Source organism: Emydura macquarii, unplaced genomic scaffold (genome assembly GCF_026122565.2).
Source record: "Emydura macquarii macquarii isolate MOO-44397 ecotype Brisbane River unplaced genomic scaffold, CSIRO-AGI_Emac_v2 contig_691, whole genome shotgun sequence".
Taxonomy (NCBI): domain Eukaryota; kingdom Metazoa; phylum Chordata; order Testudines; family Chelidae; genus Emydura; species Emydura macquarii.
In genome coordinates this window covers 5,270,021-5,277,759 of record NW_027130828.1, presented here as the reverse complement: position 1 = coordinate 5,277,759, position 7,739 = coordinate 5,270,021, and positions in this window count along the sequence as shown.

Below are 7,739 nucleotides of genomic sequence, written 5' to 3'. Positions count from 1 at the left end.
TTCACAACCAACCAATGGAGGCTGCTGTTACTTGAAAGTGGGCAGAGTCTCCTTTATGATAGGGAGCATATAGGACTCGGCAGTGATGAATACAGAGTAGATTCCTTCTTGAGGATGCTGGACCCAGGCAGATCCCATGGTTCTCTCTGGTTCCCTATCTAGTGTTACAACACAGGGTCACTGAGAAGTCATTTAAGAGACTGTGACTACATGACAGCAGCATACAAAGATGTGCTCAGATCCAATGTATTCAAAACAGCGTAGTCAGAGCAACTCTCCATGCCCTGAGGAGCTACTTCTGCAAGGAATTCATACTCTGTGTAAAGTAATTGCAAGAGATCACTGTCCAAAGCATATTTATTGCTTTAATTTCAATAAATAGGTATTTTATATTTACAAAAACTTTACTCTGCAGCTGCTGCAAAATCTGAAATGAAGCGATACAGAAGCAGTTCGAGCACTATCCATAATAAAATGCTAATTGCAATTCATAAATTATATTGGGATGCCCAGGACTCTTGAGGAGCTCTGAATGAAGTGTAGAGTTCAATTTATCCTATACATGCTGCCAGCTAAACTGCCAACCTCCTCTGTGTCCCCCTGTGTTATTTTGTCATTTCTGTACTATCACCAATTCATCACAAAGGCAACTGAACTCTCCGATGTCCACCCCCCAGGTGACTGTGTCATCGCTACTCTATGACTTCTAAATTAAATTGTCAAAACATATTACGGAGAAAAATATTGTGAAGGGAAAGTTCTTTACCCTTTTATCCCATCTGAGGAGCGAATCTGTTTGATTGGAGGAAGACGTGTCTGCATCATTATCCTTACCGCTAGCATATTTCTTCTCTCAAAGCCGTCAGGAAAGATACTCAATGCTGAAGCCCTAAAATAAATGATGATCTTCCTGTAGTAGGTCTATATGCCACAGAGACCCCTTGGCTATGGGTCCTCTGTTATTTGCAAACAACTTTTTCACCTCAGACCAGCCAAACTCATTACACTAAACACATATCTTGCAGGGTATTTATCCATAAGGGCTATCATGTGAGGTATCTACAGAAAGCTCATAACTTGTCAAGACACATAATCATTGTGAGATGTATGGACAGGTAGTATTTAAAGAACATTGTGTTTATATTTCAAGGTATGTTTTCTGGACTTGGAGTAAAAAGTACAGATTAGTCACCAGGATGTCTCAGTGATGGCCCACTCAGGCCATGGAGAGTTGTCACCCCACCCTGTCTGGTCCATGATGCAATGCAAGGCTCAATTGCTTAACCTAAGACTTTGAATGGGAAACCACCAGAGGCCATGACAAAGAGTCGAAAGCATTTAAAGGTAAAACAGAAACTTTGCAGCAAGACAGGGTCCACTCTGTCTGTGAATAGAAACAACAGACTGTTTCAGTATCACAGTGTGAGGGGAAGGATGCTCTGGATCCATTCACTGAGGAAACCCCTTGGGGTGCAGAGGTGGGAGGAGGCATTCATGGATGCATGGATCCTGGGCTGTCTGAAATGAGCCAACTCTGCAAAAGACTGAATTATCAAGGGAAAATCAAGTGTATTAGATAGGAAAGGAACCACTGATGAGTGTAGACCCAAATTCACGTTTTATGTTTTGTTTTTCCTTCTAGCCACGTGTTTCCACCATTCTCTCTTCTTTCTAGTTATTTCTTTCTGAAATAAACCTACTTTTGCTTTATCTTAGGTGCTTACCCATGAGATGTGGCTCACAGGAGCGGGGGCTTACAGTAAAACTGGTAAATTGGGGCAGGCTGCACCTTTGGGGATGCAGGATCTGGAAATTCTGTGAGTAGCAAGTGATAGGGGCTGGGTATTCCAGGGCAATGATTCAAAGGGATTCAGGGATTAGGCTGCACCTGTTGTTAACCTGCAAGGCAGAGGAAAGGCTCAGTGCTTGAGTGCTTGAAGGGCTGGCAGCATCAGGGAGCTGATGCTGAGTTACCACAAGCCTCTAGCTGGAGGTGGGGTGGGTGGGTAATCAGGTGACTCACAGTCCTGGGTACCCTGAGAACCATCACAGTGCGTGTGTGTGCATAATCAGAGAGGGCACAAGAAGGGGGCCAATTCTCACCCACTCACGCTAACCACAGAAAAGGAGCACAGACACATTGTAACTCCCTTGATGAGAATGCCTTTCACGTGAGGGTCCCTAGCTGGTTCCTGCAGTGCTCTTCGTGGAGCACCTGGAACAGAGGGTATGTTGGGGGAAGGGAGTGGCCATAGTAAAATACACTCTAGATATCCTCAGCCAGTGTGTGAGCTCTAGGGGCCATAAATAGCTTGCAGATGTTACAGCAGCCCTGACGCTGCTCTAACTTGCATCTGGGGCCATGAAGAGAATAAGGGAGGCATAACTAACTCCCTTACAGCTCCCCTCCTCTCTGTTGTGATCATTATAAGGTAACATTGGAGAATCTGTCCCAAGATATGTGTAGAAATTAGGGCCTGGATACCCATTGAGAAGCACATGGCATAGCTTGAGTGACTTGCAAAGATGAGTGGTCCTTGCACTCGCCTCCGTACATGTCTGATCCCTTGATGTAATTTAGAGCAGCCTCCAGGCCAAATCCTAGTCCCATTAAATCAATGGGAACTTTGCAACTTTCCTTGGTGAGACTAGCATTTGGCTCAGTCTCAGTACTCAAGGAGATTCTTGCTGCTGGAAGCAATCACCTAAAATAATTGAGCCAGAGACATAAAACAGCAGATGGGGGTTCTCAAAGGAAAAGAGACTTTGGTTTCCACCTTTACTCATTCACCCATTTGCTCTTCAAGCACGGCGTATCAGTCATAAAAAGCAGGTAACCCACTGCACACTGTTTGGCTTTGGCTGATATTAACAGAATAACCATATATTGTTTATTTGTTCTGCTACAGAATAGTAAAGCAGGTAATGTCCCTCCTTTAAGTGAACTATTTTTAAATGCTTGCAGTTCTTTAGCCTTTATGATGCCTTATCCATCAGTAGCCAAATTGCCTTGTATTTGCAACTTTATGGGCACATTTTATCAAGCAAACAGGGGCTGCACTCAAAGCATGAAAAATAAACCATTCAGTTTCAGTCTGACAAATGCTGTTCATGGGCAAAAAATGGCCAGAAAAAAGAATTTTCTCTGCTGCAGTTCCACACTCCTCTCCAAAAGCACCTTAGCCCCTGGGGAGAAGGGGCTGCGTTCACATGAAGTTGTTTGATATGAAATGCGGTTTTAGGATAAATGTTAAGTGAAATTGTATGATGTTGTTGGCTGAAGCCTAGAAGAACATATGCTGCTGGGTGCCAGAGACACAGAGGCTCAGAGTCCTAGATGCAAGCTCCATCCCAGTTTTTGTTGGGAACTTTGGGGAGTTGAATGTAAAGGGTGGTCAGCCGGCTGCAGGGCAGAGAAAGAGCAAGATCCCAGCTAGACTGTGGTCAGAAGCGGAAGCACTGCCGGGCTTTTAAAACATTAGGCTTTCCCTCTGGGAGAAGGAAGTAGATGGGTCACTGGCTGCTATTGTTATGTTTATGTTACATTTAATCTGGTTAAATAAAAGGTTAGTGTTTTTTAAAACTAGAAGTCAGAGGCATATTAAATCAGCGGGGTTCTGATGAGACCTGCAGGGTCCATGAAATAGAGTTGGAAAAGCAGACAGAATCACCTGATAGCCACAGGAAAGCATCTTGAGAGGAATCTTAGACAGGTCCAAGGCTGTACTACTGACCCAGTGACCCATGTTGAACAAGGTGTGTGCCAAGTAAATTGCTAAGGGGGTGAGGGTGTTTCAGCACCATGGAGAGGGGCAGTGAGCTGTACACCCAACTTCAATCCTCCCCCCCCCTCCTCACACCCCTAAAAAGAAAATATAAATGAGCCCCTTCTGCTAAGATCTGCCCAGTCAAAAGCACCAGGCTGAACCACAAGCAAAACCACAAAGTGCTTTTGTATCTATTATTATTTGGTTGTTTGACTTTTATCGACTAACTGAGACAATCTCTAATGAGAAAGGATTTCTGGCACTGTCAGCCAAGGGCATTGTGAGTGAAGGGTGCTTAGCCTGGGTATGGGAAAGGGGGATATAATCCTGCAATGTCACATCCCTTTCTTTCTTCTGATTTTATATTTATTTTGTTTTTCCATTAATAATGGAGGGGAGCCCTGCATATTGATGTGAAGGGAAAACTAAGCAGCACATTCAAATATCTGATGGGGTACAGCAATGGTCTTTCATATGGGAAGGTGATCCAGTCATCAGCAGAATGGCTCTTGCAGACTCTCCCCAGAGTTGATGGTAGGTGGCACGGGGTCATTTAAATTGATATTTGCTCCCTCCTGTGGGCTGTTAAACCCGACATCTCAGAACCTTTAGGATGGTGGGCAAGATACATTTATTTAATCTGACTTTCTGACTTGGGTTAATGGCTGGGTGGAAATGTATTGTCCTGAGGGACATGATGGTAATGGGAACAACTAGTTAGTTTTGATTGCAATCAATTTTGTTTTAATTTCTACACATTCACCCACATATTTTCATTATTCATGTGATATATAATACAGTAGAACCCCTTTTTTATGAAGTACTTGGGGACTGAGGAGTTCCTAAAATGTGAAAGTTCATAAAATTGAACATTTCCAAATTACAGTAGGTAGAGTGCATACATTGCACTGTGCTACTTTACATTAGACACTTCAAGATTCTACAGTGAAAAAGGTACTACGTAAGTGCAATATGTATTATTTATTTTTTTAATACTGTATTTATTTATGAGGATGAGCCTGAGATGGGAGTCAGGCCAGAGTGCAGATAGAACAAAAATGGTGTAAGGACTGATTTGGCCATAATCTTTTCAAGATAAGACCATATCCTCCTAAATGTACACCAGTTGTTTATTATTCTGATTTTTGCTACCTTCACCCTCACCCCACCATGCATATATTATGACTTTCAGGGATATGATGAGGCATGCTGTTTGTAGTAAAATTGTCTTCAAAAGAGATAAGAATAATTAATAGTAATAAAATCACTAGCTCTTAAATGGTGCATTTCATCAGTTGAGCTGAAAGAACGAATACGGGTTTGGTGTGCAATTAGGAATGGTGTGCACCAACCACAGCTAGTAGCCACATGCATATATACAACTGGGGAGATATGATGAGTCTTTCAAAATCATTGGCAAGTTTTGACCAGACCCCTTACCTTGAGAAATAAATGTTCAGTGCACAAAGCCACCAAGCCCCTAGGACTTTTGTCCCTGATCTTTGTTTGAATATATTTTTTCCAGAGAGCTTCATCTGCCTTTCAACCACACATTACATTCCGGTAATCCTTGCTTTTTTAAAAAAATTCTAAATACAGTTTATTGTCTCCCCCCAATGGTCAAATTGAAAACTTCCTGTAAAGTTCCACAACTTCCAGTGGGTTTGTAGAAGTAGGCTCCCAAATGATGATAGAAGATCTAGTTATCTATACATCAATGTTTTTTAAAACAGAAAATCTATGTGCTTACAGAAATGGGAGAACATAAAAATAATATGAATTATTGCACAGTGTTTCAAAGCTTCTTTTTTTCAGTCTGTTGCCCATCTCTGGGAATGTGACACTACAAATGTAAGGTATAATCAATAATAATTTCAAAAGGAAATAATTGACTGTACTTTTCCTATATTTGTCTCATCGTCTTTTTATTCTTTTCATTTAATAGCCTACATGTATTTTTAATTGTCTTTTCTTCTTAAATTACTCTGATGTCAATTGATTTAAGGTAACACTTTTTCAAGCAAGGAGGTATTTAGCCATGTATTTCCCTTAAACTGTTTAGATGTATTTAGAACATAATTTAGCTCAGTTTAGCATAATTTTTTTCATCATCTAGAAAATGTTATTTTTTGTTTATCTAATCCATCATCTTTCTGCCTCTCCAGGCATTTTTACTGAGCTCATCACCATAGTATCTGATTACCTAAGGACAGATTATTTTGTCCTGGAGTCTGTAAGAACCAAAACTTCAGAAAATATATGGCAATTGAGTAAAAAAAGAAAGGGTGATGTTTTTACATTTATAATATCTAGCTGCTATACAGAATCCACAATCACAACATCCTCCATCCTTTAGAAAGGAAGATATAATATTTATCTAAAATACATATACAGTGCCAATTACTGTAATATCTTAGTGCCTCAAATTTTGAAAAAAATGTCTCTCTTTTTTTTTGCAACAAATCTGTGGGGCTTGGAAGTATTGTTATATTTTACAGGTGGGGACAGAAGTACAGAGAGACTAAACGAGCTGCGTACATCACACACAAAATCCATGCTGGAGCAGGGAATTGAACTCCACTCTCCAAAGTCCTTGGTGAGCACCCTTATCACTGAACTAAGCTTCCTCTCTGTCTGGCCATTCTACAGATGGGAAAATGGAGGCATAAACAGGTGAAATTACTTAGGCTCTTTTACCATCTTCATTACAGAACATGGTCAGGTGGAATTCTCCTAAAAAGACACCATCTCTTTTATCATACAGCAACAAGAGGGAGATTAGAAGAGCTGAGTGTTAGGGAGTCACTCACACCTAGGTCCCTGCTTTGAACCCAGCCCATTAGTGGCAGGATGGATGCCTGTGGGATTTTGTCTTGTGAGAGAGAAATATCTGAGAGAGAGAATAGACAGATTACAGTGGGTTAGATAAAGAAAACTGTATTTATAAATGTGCCTAAATAAATAAATTGGGAAATGAAAAAGTTAAGACAAATCCCCCACACTGCAAACATTGAGCCCCCTTCTCCTCTGGTGTAAATAAGTGACTACTATTTTCCCACCTTTGTTTCATGAGTGGATTTTCATCAGGGAGGACGTTGGGTCTGTTAGCTCACATACAAAAGTCTAAGAGGCAATCAGAATGACTGCAACACATTATTAAGGTCACTACAAGAATCAGAATGTTAGTGCTAAGTTCTGAGTGCCCATACCAGGGGGTCTTTTATCCCAGTCCCCTTCCAGCCTGCAGAGCTCTAGCCCCTTGCCTCAGTGGAAGCATTTAATGATGGGTCACAGCAGCTCCTGTTTATCAGGCATGCCGTGGACTGGGGCTGAAAGATGAGGCCCTATTGGGCATGGAATCACCTTGAGAAGCAGCATGGACACCATGGCACCCCAACAGCCAGCCCTCCCAAGTCTCCCTGTCTGCACCTCTATCTAGCCCTCCTGCTCCTCACAGACATAGCTGTTGGCTACAAGAACTGGGGAGGGGGGCCTAGGCGAATCTCCTGGCCTGATCAGCATTTCCCACCCAGGGTTTGTCTCCAGCTGCTTGAAAGAGCTGCTGCCACTCAGACAGCTGGTGAAATTGAGAGGGCAAAACTACAAACTCCCACAATGCACTTGGGGGTTTATTATCTAGCAGGGACTACTACTCCCAAAATGCACTTGGGCTGCTTAATTTCCTGGCAGGGACTACAAATCCCACAAGGCATGAAGAGTTTATTTCCTAACCAGGACTATAACTCCCACCAGGCACTTGCAATTCCCTTGGAAGGAAGCCCCTGGTATTCAGAGAGGAGAGAGCAATTCCTACAATGCACTTTGTATGAGGTACTATGACTCCCACAATGCCCTGGGCCTGCAATGTATTGCAATACAGTTACTTGCCCCCTGGGGACTTCAACTTCCAACAGACACTGGGAAGCTTCAACCCCTCCCCCCCTCCAGTTGAAAAACTACAGTTCCCAGAAT